Source organism: Heteronotia binoei, chromosome 5 (genome assembly GCF_032191835.1).
Source record: "Heteronotia binoei isolate CCM8104 ecotype False Entrance Well chromosome 5, APGP_CSIRO_Hbin_v1, whole genome shotgun sequence".
Lineage (NCBI taxonomy): Eukaryota > Metazoa > Chordata > Lepidosauria > Squamata > Gekkonidae > Heteronotia > Heteronotia binoei.
This window is the reverse complement of record NC_083227.1, coordinates 169,434,536-169,448,457: the sequence shown is the minus strand read 5'-3', so window position 1 is coordinate 169,448,457 and position 13,922 is coordinate 169,434,536. Positions and strand designations below refer to the sequence as shown.

The 13,922-nt window shown below is 44.6% G+C and overlaps 1 protein-coding gene across 4 annotated transcripts in view; it reads right to left on the bottom strand.

The window, feature by feature from the left end:
• ADGRL1 (adhesion G protein-coupled receptor L1) overlaps positions 1 to 13,922 on the bottom strand; it is a 151,442-nt gene that overhangs the window by 11,506 nt on the left and 126,014 nt on the right. The gene's annotated exons all lie outside the window — the stretch shown is intronic.

Genomic DNA, 13,922 nt, shown 5'->3' with positions numbered 1-13,922 from the left:
TTGAAGACGGCCGCCCAGGCCATTGCAGCAGGACTCTTTCCTCCCTTTGCTGATAACAGGCCCTGAGAACAGACAACTGTCTGTTGCTGTCTCTGAAAGTGTGAGAAATGACTTTATTGTTTTCTGTAACAATCGCATAAAAATGTAACCAATGCTAAGCCTGTTATCAGAGTTATTCTGTGCCTCCATGAACTGAGTTCTCAGTAAACACCTATACTTTGTAATGAAGTCTTGGGTCTCGTTTGAAGTTCTGCAAGTTCTGACACTCTGCTGCTCCCCATCCTCAGCTCAGGACAGAAACACATATCTGGCTTAAACTCCAGCATGGATTTTTACCCTCGTCACACATTTTTGGGCATGTTTTGGCTTTTAAAAACCACCCCCCTCAAAAGTACCCCAAATGCTGATCCTTTTACATTCATAACTTCAAGGAAAAAAAATCACTATTCTTTAAATCTGAAGCATTGCTCGTGGTGATGGGAGAGAGAAGGAGCTTTGTGACTGCCTCAAGGACTACCCAGTGAGCATTCCTGCAGAGCCAGCTGGGGAAGCAGGAGAAGGGAAATGCAGATTTCATAACTGTCACAAGGACTGGCCAACAAGCAGTCTCCTGGAAACAGGAAGAACTGGTTGCTCCCAGGCTTCATTCACAATGGAAGTTCATATGTCATAAACAGGGAGAACAATGCTGCTAGTACACGGAGTGGCAGAACATGGCACACCAACATGTTTAAAGTCTGTGCTGTCCTACTGTATTTCCTTGTCCGCACAAACTTCTTGTGACAAAATGGGTATTGGGGGGTAGTTATTTCTTTAGTCACTGATCCTCTCCTCCTCACTGCCTAATGCTGTTTTTATATATACGTATAGTCATTGCTTTTCCAAAACTAGGCACTCAAAGCAACATAAAAACAAATGAAAGTCCAACAGTGTATAAATAAGTTTAAAATGATCTACCAATTAAGGCTTAAAACCCTTTACAAAGTTACTTAAATCTCACTGACTACTAGAATTTAAGAAGACGTCTGCTGGATCAGACCTAGGGTTGCCAAGTCCAATTCAAGAAATATCTGGGGACTTTGGGGGTGGAGCCAGGAGACATTAGGGGTGGAGCCAAGATCAAGGCTGTGACAAGCATCACTGAACTCCAAAGGGAGTTCTGGCCATCACATTTAAAGGGATTGCACTCCTGTTAAACACCTTTCCTTCATTGGAAACAATGAAGGATAGGGGCACCTTCTTTGGGGGCTCATAGAATTGCACCCTCTGGTCCAATCTTTTTGAAACTTGGTGGGTACTTTGGGGAGAGGCACTAGATGTTATACTGAAAATTTGGTGCCTCTACCCCAAAAAACAGCCCTCCCAGAGCCCCAGATGCCCGCGGATCAATGCTTCATGATTTTCCATGGGAATAAATCTCCATAGGGAATAACAGAGTTCCCAGCAGACATTTCCCTCCCCTCCCCCCGCTTTCTGACGACCCTGAAGCGGGGGGAGGGCCTCCAAACCGGGGGATCCCCTGCCCCCACCTGGGGATTGGCAACCCTTATCAGACCAGTGATCCAGCTGGTTCAGCATCCAGTCTCACATACTGGCCAAAGAGTTGCTCTCCAGGGAAAAGAGGGCATTGAGGCCAAATTTATTTATTTATTTATTTATTTGATTTATATCCCGCCCTACCCCACCGAAGCGGGCTCAGAGCGGCTCACAACATAAAGGGTTCTAATAATAAAATTCTAATTTTAAATACAATAACAGTTTACCCCATTAAACATTAAAAAACATTAAAATCAGTACATCAATCCACCAATGTGCTATCTATAACTTCCTTCGATGTTTTGATAGTTTTAGTGCCGGTCAGTTATAGGCCAACGGGAAGAGGACTGTCTTACAGGCCCTGCGGAATTGTCCAATATCCCGCAGGGCCCTGACCTCTTCCGGTAACTGGTTCCACCAGCAAGGGGCTGTTATGGAGAAGGCCCTGTCCCTGGTTGACTTCAGCCGGGCCTCCTTTGGTCCGGGGGTTACGAGCAGATTTTGGGAGCCTGATCGCAGTGCTCTCTGGGGAACATATGGGAAGAGACGGTCCCTAAGGTAGGCACTGGAACTCAGAGCCTTGCTGCCTCTGAATGTGAAGGTTCCCTTTTAAACCATGTGTACAGGAGTGCTACATTAAACATTACAAAATCCACTAAATGTACTAGAAAGAAATGTAACAACATCAGAACTTCTATTGTCCTGCATTTGTAGCAGTGAAATCTTGCCAAGAACAGCAAATGCCTCTGTGAACAAAGGAGAGAAAAACAAGCGAGACAGAGCTTGTCATGATCCTGGGTCTAGCATGGCCTGCAGGCCCCAGGAAAGCATGCTTTGTAGTTTCTGGGGAAAGCCTACATCTCCCAGGATCCCCTCTGAATGGGCAGCAAGGGGTTTGGAGGGAAACAGGCCCAGAGAGGGGTGGGGCCTGGGAAGAGAATATAAAGGCCAAGCCCAGGAAGTGGGGATTCTTTCGGAAGCAGGCTGTAGCCTGGAGAGCTGGAAGCAGGGGAGAGCCCCTCACCCAAGGGGTAGTTTAGGGACTGTCAGTTCAGATGCATTAGGACTTTTGTTTTTTTCCTCCCATCACCCTTTTACTATTTTATGCACCTTGTTAATTTATATTGCGCTGACTTTAAAATAAACCTTTTTGTGGGTTTCCACTCTGCCTGGTCCTCATGCCTATTATTTGGCCTGAAGGGCTTGGGAGGGAACTCTGGGCCTTCTCAAGGGGAACCCTTAACCCAGAGTGGGGGCAGCAATTGGTAAGACCCCCCTGAGGTGACAGAGCTGATGGGCAAGCAAGAACAAACTCTGGTTCATACATTGGTTGCTTTCCTCTATTCCTTGTCCTTATCTATTCATTTGTACTCACCTTTCTCCCCCGTGGGGATTCAAACCATTTTCCTTTTCTCCATTTTTATCAGAGTAGCCCTTTGAGGTAGGTTAGGCTGAGAGTGTATGCCTGGCCTAAGATCACTTCACAAGTTTCCACGGCAGAATGAGGAACAATCCCCCAATCCACTCACAGGACATTTCTCCCCTTCCTGGGGCGGGGGGGGGGGTACCTAATCACAGCTCCACATTATATGGAGCTGGTGCTGTAGAAGTATGAAGCCTGACAGAGGTGAGAGAGTAAGTGGGGGTGGAGAGACAGCAAACAGCATGTGGCAGAGGAAGAATATTCTCACATGGTCAATTGTGGGTAGCTGTTTCATATGACTAAAACATGGAATGCAGGCCTCTATTCATAAAGTATTTGGAGTTTTATCGCGCTGTATTAACTTATGTGGAACTCTGGATATTATTACCCTCTGCGTTCACTTGCTTGCTTTCAATGCATGTTTTAACAAAGAAATTCTGGGAGTTGTGTGCCCATCTGACATTTTGCACTCCAACACCACAATCCAAATGCTAGATTGGTGTTCAGCTGGGGGTTGCCACACACAACAACTTTATATGTGCATGGGTTCTGCGGACTGCTCGCAAAGCAGCACCCTTGACCCTTGGCAGCTCTTCTCTGCATAGAGCGCTGGCCATTCTACATGCACCCCTTCTTTTGTCCATCTTCAGACACACACACACACACACTGTGGCTAATAGCCACTGATGGACCTGTGCTCCATATTTTTATCTAACCCCCTCTTGAAGGTGGCTATGCTTGTGGCCGCCACCACCTCCTGTGGCAGTGAATTCCACATGTTAATCACCCTTTGGGTGAAGAAGTACTTCCTTTTATCCGTTTTAACCCAACTGCTCAGCAATTTCATTGAATGCCCACGAGTTCTTCTATTGTGAGAAAGGGAGAAAAGGACTTCTTTCTCTGCTTTCTCCATCCCATGAATAATCTTGTATCATGTCACCCCGCAGTCAACGTTTCTCCAAGCTAAAGAGCCCCAAGCATTTTAACCTTTCTTCATAGGGAAAGTGTTCCAGCCCTTTAATCATTCTAGTTGCCCTTTTCTGCACTTTTTCCAATGCTATAATATCCTTTTTGAGGTGCGGTGACCAGAATTGCACACAGTATTCCAAATGAGACCGCACCATCGATTTATACAGGGGCTTTATGATACTGGCTGATTTGTTTTCAGTTCCCTTCCTAATAATTCCCAGCATGGCGTTGGCCTTTTTTATTGCAATCACACACTGTCTTGACATTTTCAGTGAGTGATCTACCACAACCCCAAGATCTCTCTCTTGGTCAGTCTCTGCCAGTTCACACCCCATCAACTTGTATTTGTAGCTGGGATTCTTGGCCTCAATGTGCATTACTTTGCACTTGGCCACATTGAACCTCATCTGCCAGTTGACGCCCACTCACCCAGCCCCAACAGATCCCTTTGGAGTGCCTCACAATCCTCTCTGGTTCTCACCACCCTGAACAATTTAGTGTCATCTGCACACTTGGCTACTTCACTGCTTACTCCCAACTCCAAATCATTTATGAACAAGTTAAAGAGCATGGGACCCAGTACTGAGCCCTGCGGCACCCCACTGCTTACCGTCCTCCACTGCGAAGACTCCCCATTTATACTCACTCTCTGCTTCCTATTAATTAGCCAGTTTTTGATGCACAAGAGGACCTGTCCTTTTACTCCATGACTCTCGAGCTTACTAAGAAGCCTTTGATGAGGAACTTTATGAAAAGCTTTCTGGAAGTCAAGGTAAACAACATCTATCGGGTCTCCTTTGTCCACATGTTTGTTCACCCCCTCAAAGAAATGTAACAGGTTAGTGAGGCAAGATCTTCCCTTACAGAACCCATGCGGAGTCTTCCTCAATAACTCGTGTTCATCAATGTGCCTGCTCATTCTGTCCTTGGTAATGGTTTCTACCAACTTTCCCAGTACTGAAGTCAGACTAACTGGCCTGTAATTTCCCAGATCTCCTCTGGAACCCTTTTCAAAGATGGGGGTGACAATTGCTACCCCAGTCCTCAGGAATGAAGGCAGATTTCAATGAAAGATATTTTTGTCAGGAGATCCACAAGTTTAACTTTGAGTTCTTTCAGAACTCTTGGGTGTATGCCATCCGGACCTGGTGACTTATCAGATTTTAATCCGTCTATCAGTTGAAGCACCTCCTCTCTTGTCACCTCAATCTGACTCGGGTCTTTCAACACCCCTTCCAAAATAAGTGGTTCTGGAGTGGGCAAACACTTCTCATCTTCCACAGTGAAGACGGAGGCAAAAAATTCATTCAGCTTCTCAGCCATTTCCCCATCCTCCTTCAGTAATCCTTTTACCCCATGGTCATCCAAGGGCCCCACTGCTTCCCTGGCTGGTTTCCTACTTCTAATATATTTGAAGAAATTTTTATTGTTGGTCTTTATGTTTTTTGCAATATGCTCCTCATAGTCCCTTTTTGCCTGCCTGATCACAGTCTTGCATTTGATTTGCCACAGCCTGTGTTCCCTTTTATTAATCTCACTTGGACTAGCTTTCCATCACTTAAAGGAGTCCTTCTTACCTTTTACAGCTTCCATTACTTTGTTTGTTAACCATGCAGGCCTTCTCTTATACCTGTTTGTGCCTTTCCTAACTTGTGGTATATATTTTATCTGAGCTTCTAGGATTGTAGTTTTAAATAGCCTCCAAGCTTCCCCAAGGGTTTGGACTGTATTTACCTTTCCTTTCAGTTTCCTCTTCACATGCCTCCTCATCTCAGAGAATTTACCCCTTTTAAAGTTAAACATGGTTGTGCTGGTCTTTTGGGGCTACTCCCTATTTATACAAATGGTGAAATCAATAACGTTATGGTCACTGCTCCGAAGTGGTGCGATCCCTTCTACATCTCTCACCAAGTCTTGGGCATTACTTAGGACCAAATCCAGGATCGCCCCACCCCTGGTAGGTTCTGAGACCATCTGCTCCATAGCACAGTCATTTAGAGCATCAAGAAACTCAATCTCTTTCTCTCGACCAGAACACATATTGACCCAATCAATCTGCGGGTAGTTAAAATCACCTATTACGACACAGTTTTTACGTTTATCGAATATCTTTAATCCTTCCATCATATTATAATCATCCTCTATCTTTTGATTTGGTGGGCGAAACTCCCATAGTTAAATTTCCTTTTGGGCCCTCTATTTCGACCCAAAGCATTTCTAGAAGGGAATCTAATTCTTTGACCTCAGTCTTACTGGACTGTATACCCTCTCTGACATACAGAGCCACCCCACCTCCAACCCTTCCCTCCCTATCCTTTCGATATAACTTATATCCAGGAATCACCGTGTCCCACTGATTCTCCTCATTCCACCAAGTTTCTGAAATTCCCACAATGTCTATGTTTTCCCCCAACACTAAACATTCCAACTCACCAATTTTACTTTGAACACTTCTAGCATTTGTATACAAACATCTATAATTTCCCAGGCAAGTTAGACCTGCAACCTTCCTCCTGCTGCCTCGAGACTTTGGCAGGCAGCCCATACTGTTTGTCACCATTTCAGTGGACAACTCTGATCTATTACCCGGTAGAAAAGTAACCGCTAACCCTTCACCTCTTTGAGATGAGTCCTCCCGAACCAGAGACATTTAATCTCCTGTCTGCTTTCCTCCAAGATTTACGTAGTTTAAAAACTGCTCTGCCACCTTTTTGATTTTAAGCGCCAGCAGTTTGGTTCCATCTGGGGACAAGTGGAGACCGTCTCTTTTGTACAGCTCCCGCTTGTTCCAGAAAGCATCCCAGTGCCTATTAGATTATTTTATATCATTTATGTCTCACCTTTCTCCCCAATAGAGACTCAAAGCCATTTACATCATTCTCTTCACCTTCGTTTTTGCCTCACAACAATCTTGTCAGATAGGTTTGACTGAGAGAATGTGACTGGCCCAAGGTCACCCAGCAAGCCTCCATGGCACAAGTGGGGACTCAAACTTGGGTCTTCCAGATATTAATCTAAAAGCCCCTACAATCCTACATCATATGGGCTCTCGGTTTTTAAAAAGGGCATCAAAGAGCCCTCAATCTGATCTGGCTTTGTAACATTATCTTGAACCTAACAGGCTTCCTGGTGGCAGTACATGGCCCAAGTGAGGGCAGTGACGAGTCTGGGACTTTGCAGTTTATTAAAGAGATGACTAAGGGGGAACATGAGAGAGGTTTATAAAGTTATGCATGAGGCGGAAAGAGCTGACAAAAAGAACTTTTTCTTCCTCTCCCAAGATATTGGAACTCAAGGGCATCCAATGAAACTGATGGGCAGTAAGTTCAGGACAGATGAAAGGAAACACTACTTTAAACAGAGAGGGATTAAAATGTGGAATTCACTGCCAGAGGATGCCATGGTGGCCACAGGAATAAACAGCCTTAAAAGGAGATTAGATAGATTCATGGAGGACAAGTCTATCAGTGGCTACTAGCAATGGTGACTGAGGGAAACCTTCACATTCAGCAACAATATCAGAGGAAGGCCTCAGACACTATGCCCTGTTGTTGGCCATCCAGAGGAACTGGTTGGCCACTGTGTGAGACTGAATGCTGGACTAAATGGACCATTGGTCTGATCCATCAGGGCTATTCTTATGTCCTTATGTTCTTAATTGCCAAGAGGGCAATGAAGAAAATGTACAATGAATTGTCCTTTAGGACCAAAGGGTTGGATCCAGGATCTGTCAGCAGAAGGTGATGATGGTTGTGAATTTTCCTCCTTCCCCTTCTGACCTTGAGAACAATGACTCCCTGGGTTGTGTGACCTGTGGGGAGCAATAGCCATGCAGGTCAGTGGACTGCAGGGACTCACTCCCTTGTCTCTTACTAGGACTGTGCTGATGCAGGAGGGAGGGAGCAGGTTGTGCAACGCGGGGAGTCAACTTTCCTAGGGTTGAGGAAAGCATCCAAGATCCTTGAGTGACAGCGTAACTGGATTCAACCCAAATAATTATAGCCTTTCAAGTACATCAAATGATCAATGCCTCAAAATGCCTTTTGTTTTTAAAATTATTACTATAATTAGCATTATGCTAGAGCTAACTCATTCTGGTGCTTTAGCACAATATCCTGATTCCAAATAAAGCAAGGGTGAGATAGGCTTGCTGCATGTGTTGGGATAACAGTTATAGTCCTTTAGAAACAATAAAGTTAATGGACATTCCTGTGCTGAACAGGAATAAAAACCTGTCCGATCCAAGAAATTAAATGTTTAAAAAAGAGGAAGAAATTTGCAAAATCACAGGGTACTGATGCAGCTGTGATGGATTGGATTGGTGGGAGCGATGACAGCCTTCATGACATTCAGCACTTTCCAAAAAAGCTTTGTGAAATGTGATAGGGGAATGCTCAGACTTAAGAAATGAAAGAATGGTCACAAAATTGTACTGGTTGCATCACTCAGCAGTAGTGAGTCCAATAGATGGTCCATGAGAGTGATGCAACCATGCAGCATCCAGAATACGTGCTGGCTAGATCTGAGAGATCCATCTGGAATCTGGCTGAGAGAAATACAGCTGAGGGGAGAAGACTGCATGTAAGAAATGGCAGTTAGAAAAAGCGTTAAGTACTCCCTCTTGCCCCGGCACTCTCCTGTATTGCTTTGCAGCTGTTTGGTGGTAACCTGCGTTTGCCTCCAAGCATCTCAAGCTATGATATATTGAATATCAGGTAGTTGTTTCAATCTCATGGGCACACCACCCTGGGACCACTTTTGGCCAAGTTTGCCATCAGTAATCTAGTTTAGTCCTCAGTGGTGTGAAAATGTGACATCCTTGTAACAGATATGCTTGCAGGGAGAAAAGACATTTCAATCTTTCTGTGATAAGTGAATGATAACTGCGCATAAATGCACAATAAAATTACTGTCTTGCTAGAGCCTCATTTTACAGTTCTAAGCACACTCACTTAAAAACTAGTTTCTCTGGAGACAATTTAATTTTCTTCCGAATAAACATGGATAGGATCAGACTGCAGGGGTGAGGTCAGATGTTCATAAAATCCCGCTACGGGCATGAGTGGAGTCTGGAAGCATGTTGGATTTTAAGCGGTTGTCCAAACGTCAGCATCTGCGAATGGTGGTTAGCTCGTTTGAGTCCCGCGTTGAGACGACTGGGGTGCAGACTAATTTGATACTGCTTTAAATCCAGAACAAAATTCTTCTAACGGTTCCTGAACGGAATTTCTCTGTTTGAACGCTCCATCATTGGCGACTCGTCAGAAGCGCACCACCGCTTCCCTCCCAAAGCTCCCTGCAAGTGATATCACTGCACCAGTGAATGAGCGAGCGAATGTTGGCTCGATAAATCGTTTACGCGCCCCTATGTCTGGAAACAAAACTCACTTTTGAAAGTAGATGTGAACTGATTTGAATTCCTGGGTTTTTTTCTGCATGCATAGTGCTCATGCTGGGAAAGTAGTGCCAACGGACTAGCAAAACTGTTAGTGATCCGACCCATTTAAAAGCAATGCGCTGCAGATAGCGGGCATCACTGTGCCTGTGCTAATGCAGATTGACGTCTCATGAAACGAGGTCCGGTAGAGCACCCTGATCGACCAGCGATGGGACCCACATGGGATAGAACGGGAGCCTGGCTGTTGTCTGATCGGAAAATTGGTTGTGCAGATTATAATAGAGGCGCGTTGCAGATGGATTTAATGGTGGGTGTGACCGCACCCCAGTTGTCCCTCTGTTGTTGTTGTTCAGTCGCACAGTCTAGTCCAACTCTTTGCGACCCTATGGACAAAGTTACGCCAGGGATGCCTCTCTTCTACCATCCTCCGAAGTCTGTTCAAATTCATGTTCGTTACATCAGTAACGCTGTCCAGCCATCTCACCTTTTGCCGTCCCCTTCTTCTTTTGCCTTCTGTCTTTCCCAGCATCAGGGTCTTCTCCAGTGAGTGCTCCCTTCTAATTGGGTGGCCAAAGTATTTGAGCTTCAGCTTCAGCATCTGACCTTCTAGGGAACAGTTAGCGTTGATTTCCGTTAGGACTGACTGATTTGATCTTCTTGCAGTCCAAGGGACTCTCAAGATTCTTCTCCAGCACCACAGCTCAAAAGCATCTATTCTTCTGCGCTCATCCTTCCTTATGGTCCAACTCTCACAGCCATACATTACTACTGGGAATACCATCACAAACTTGTTGGTAGGGTGATGTCTCTACTTTTTATTATATGCCTAGGTTTGCCCTAGCTGTCCTCCCAAGAAGTAAACATCTTTTAATTTCATGGCTACAGTCACCATCTGCAGTGATCTTGGATCCCAGAAATGTGAAGTCTGTCACTACTTCCATGTCTTCCCCTTCTATTTGCCAAGGTGTGATGGGGCCGGATGCTATGATCTTAGTTGTTTTGATGTTGAGTTTCAAGCCTACTTTTGTGATCCCCTCTTTCACCTTCAACAAGAGGTTCTTTAGGTCCTCCTCAGTTTCTGCCATTAGAGTGGTGTCATCTGCATATCTGAGGTTGTTGATGTTTTCCCCGGCAATCTTAATTTCGGCTTGTGCTTTATCCAGGCTAGCATTCCGCATGATGTACTCTGCATATAAATTAAATAAGCAGGGTGACAATATACATCCTTGTCGAACCCCCTTTCCTATTCTAACCCAATCAGTTGCTCCATATCTCATTTTGACAGTTGCTTCTTGACCCTTATATAGGTTTCTCAGGAGACATGTGAGGTGGTTTGGTACTCCCATCTCTTTAAGGACTTGCCACAGTTTGTTGTGATCAACACAACCAAATGTTTTAGCATAGTAAATGAAGCAGAAATAGACATTTTTCTGATACTCCCGTGCTTTCTCCATAATCCAACAAATGTTGGCAATTTGATCTCTAGTTCCTCTACCTCTCTGAAACCCAGCTTGAAGTTCTGGTAGTTCCTGATCTACATAGTGCTGAAGCCTAGCTTGTAGGATCTTTAACATAACCTTGCTGGCATATGAAATGAGTGCAATGGTGCAACAGTTTGAACATTCCTTGGCATTACCCTTCTTTGGGACTGGAATATAAACTGACCTTTTTCAATCCTGTGGCCACTATTGCGTTTTCCAAATTTGCTGACATAATGTGTGCATCACTTTAACAGCATCGTCCTTTAGGACCTTGAATAGCTCAACTGGGATACCATAATCTCCGCTCGCTTTGTTGTTGAATGCTTTCTAAGGCCCATTTGACTTCACACTCCAGAATGTCTGGCTTGAGGTCAGCAATTTCACCATCATGGTTGTCAAGGACATTGAGATCCTTCTTGTATAATTCTTCTGTGTATTCTTGCCACCTCTTCCTAATCTCTTCTGCTTCTGTTAGGTTCCTACCGTTTTTGTCCTTTATCATGGCCATCTTTCCACGAAACGTTCCCTTGATTCCTCCAACTTTCTTGTAGAGATCTCTCATCCTTCCCATTCTGATATTTTCCTCTATTGCTTTGCAGTGTTCTTTCAGGAAGGCCTCCTTATCTCTCCTTTCTATTCTCTGGAAATCTGCATTCAGTTGGATGAATCTTTCCTTTTCACCTCAGCTTTCCTTCTTCCCTCAGCTATTTGTAAAGCCTCATCAGACAGCCACTTTGCTTTCTTGCATTTCTTTTTCTTTGGGATGGTGCTGGTTGCTGCCTTCTGTACAGTGTCACGAACCTCTGTTCATAGTTCTTCAGGCATTATCAACTTTAGTTTCTTAAATCTATTCTTCACCTCCACTGTATATTCATAAGGGATGTGATCAAGGTCAAACCTGAATGGCCTAATGGTTTCCCCAGTTTTCTTCAGTTTAAGTCTGAATTTTGCAATGAGTAGCTCATGATCTAAGCCGCAGTCAGCTCCAGGTCTTGTTTTTTTGCTGACTGTAAGGAGCTTCTCCATCTTTGACTGCAGAGTATATAATCAATCTGATTTCTGTGTTGCCCATCAGGTGATGTCCGTGTGTAGAGTCGCCTTTTAGGTTGTTGGAAGAGGGTGTTTGCTATGACCAGCTTGTTCTCTTGACAAAACTCTATTAGCCTTTGACTGGCTTCATTTAGTTCTCCAAGGCCAAACTTGTCAGTTGTTCCGGTTACCTTTTGACTTCCTACTTTGGCATTCCAGTCCCCTATGATGAGGAGGACATCTTTTTTTTGGTGTTAATTCTAGAAGGTGTTGTAGATCTTCATAGAAATGGTCCTCTTCTCCATCAGTGGTTGGGACATAGACTTGGATTACCGTGATATTGAATGGTTTGCCTTGGATACAGTCCGAGATCATTCTGTCATTTTTGAGATTGTATCCTATTACTGCCTTCCTCCCTCTCTTGTTAACTATAAAGGCCACACCATTTCTTTTATGGGACCCTTGCCCACAGTGATAGATGTAGTCATCCTCCAAGTTAAATTCACCCATTCCTGTCCATTTTAGTTCACTGATTCCCAAGATGTCGATGTTTAGTCTTGCCATCTCTTGTTTTACCACATCCAGCTTACTTTGATTCATAGATCTTACATTCCACATTCCAATGCAGTATTGTTCTTTGCAGCATCGCACTGTTCTTTCACCATCAGACACATCCACAGCTGAGCATCCTTTCAGCTTTGGCCCAGCCGCTTCATTCTTTCTATGGTTACTTGTACTAGTCTTCCGTGCTTCCCCAGTAGCATATTGGGTACCTTCTGACCTGAGGGGCTCATCTTCCAGCGCCATATCTTTTAGCCTTTTGTTACTGTCCATGGGGTTTTCTTGGCAAGGATACTGGAGTGGTTTGCCATTTCCTTTTCCAGTGGATCACATTTTGACTGGGTTCTCAGCTGCGGCCTGTCCATCTTGGGTGGCCCTGCATGGCACAGCCCACAGCCTCACTGAACCATTCAAGCTCCCACCACGTCAAGGCAGCAATCCATGAGAGAGAGTTGTCCCTCTATTACCTTGTAAAAGACACAGTCAGATCTTCTAATATTATCTTTTCAAGCAGGAGGCTATAAATATTAGAAGCAATGACCTGTATATTTGTAATTTCAATGACAATGTCAAAACTAAAAAGAAACGTGTTAAAATGTTTATTTCTGACTTCTGAGTCTGCAAATACAGTAAGCCAGATAGAATTGCCAGATCATGCCAACAATGAAATTTGCCAGAACCCTTCTGCAAATTAATTAATTTAAAAAAAACCATGATAAATTTCTATGTCAGGGATGAACTGTGAGCAAAGCAATGGTTATACCAGTGATAACACTGTTAATTAGCAACCACTCTTCTGTCAATTAAATCTGCAGTCCTTACATAGTTAATTCAGAATAAATCTGATCAAAATCAATGAAGCTTATTTTCAAGTTAACATGGTTAGGATCATTTTTAAGTGCCTGATGGAATTGGACACGGGATCCTCTATCTCCATTATTTCGGAGGAGACCCTTGGTAAACTCTGCCCCCACAACCAGCCGGCTCTGCGGCCCGCGGAGTTCATATCGCGGGACTTTCAAAAGAATCCAGTGCAGATCATGGGGTGGGCCAGAGTTAGGGGTGGAGTTCAAAAATTTTAAAGGGGCCCTGGACATTCTTGTGGTGAAGCACCGGATCAGCACCCTATTAGGATTGGCTTGGTTTAAGCCCCTGGGCATCAAAATTGTAGGGGCGGACAACATACAGGCCCACAATTTCGACCAAATGTGCCGGGAGTTCCTGGAAGTATTCGATGGGGCTCTGGGAATGTACAAGGGGCCACCTATCGCGTTGCAGCTGGACTCACAGTTAGGCCCTTAAGGCTGAAGGCTTGGCGGGTTCTGTTTGCACTGAAGCAAAAAACCAAACCGAACTGGACTGCCTCGTGGCCCAGGGGGTGCTAGAGCCCGTCTCCCACACCACTTGGGAAACCCCCATAGTCACCCCAGTCAAGCTGAATGGGGATGTGCGTATCTGTGCAGACTACAAGTGCACAATTAATAAAGCACTACAGGACCACCCATAACCCGTACCGATGGTCAGT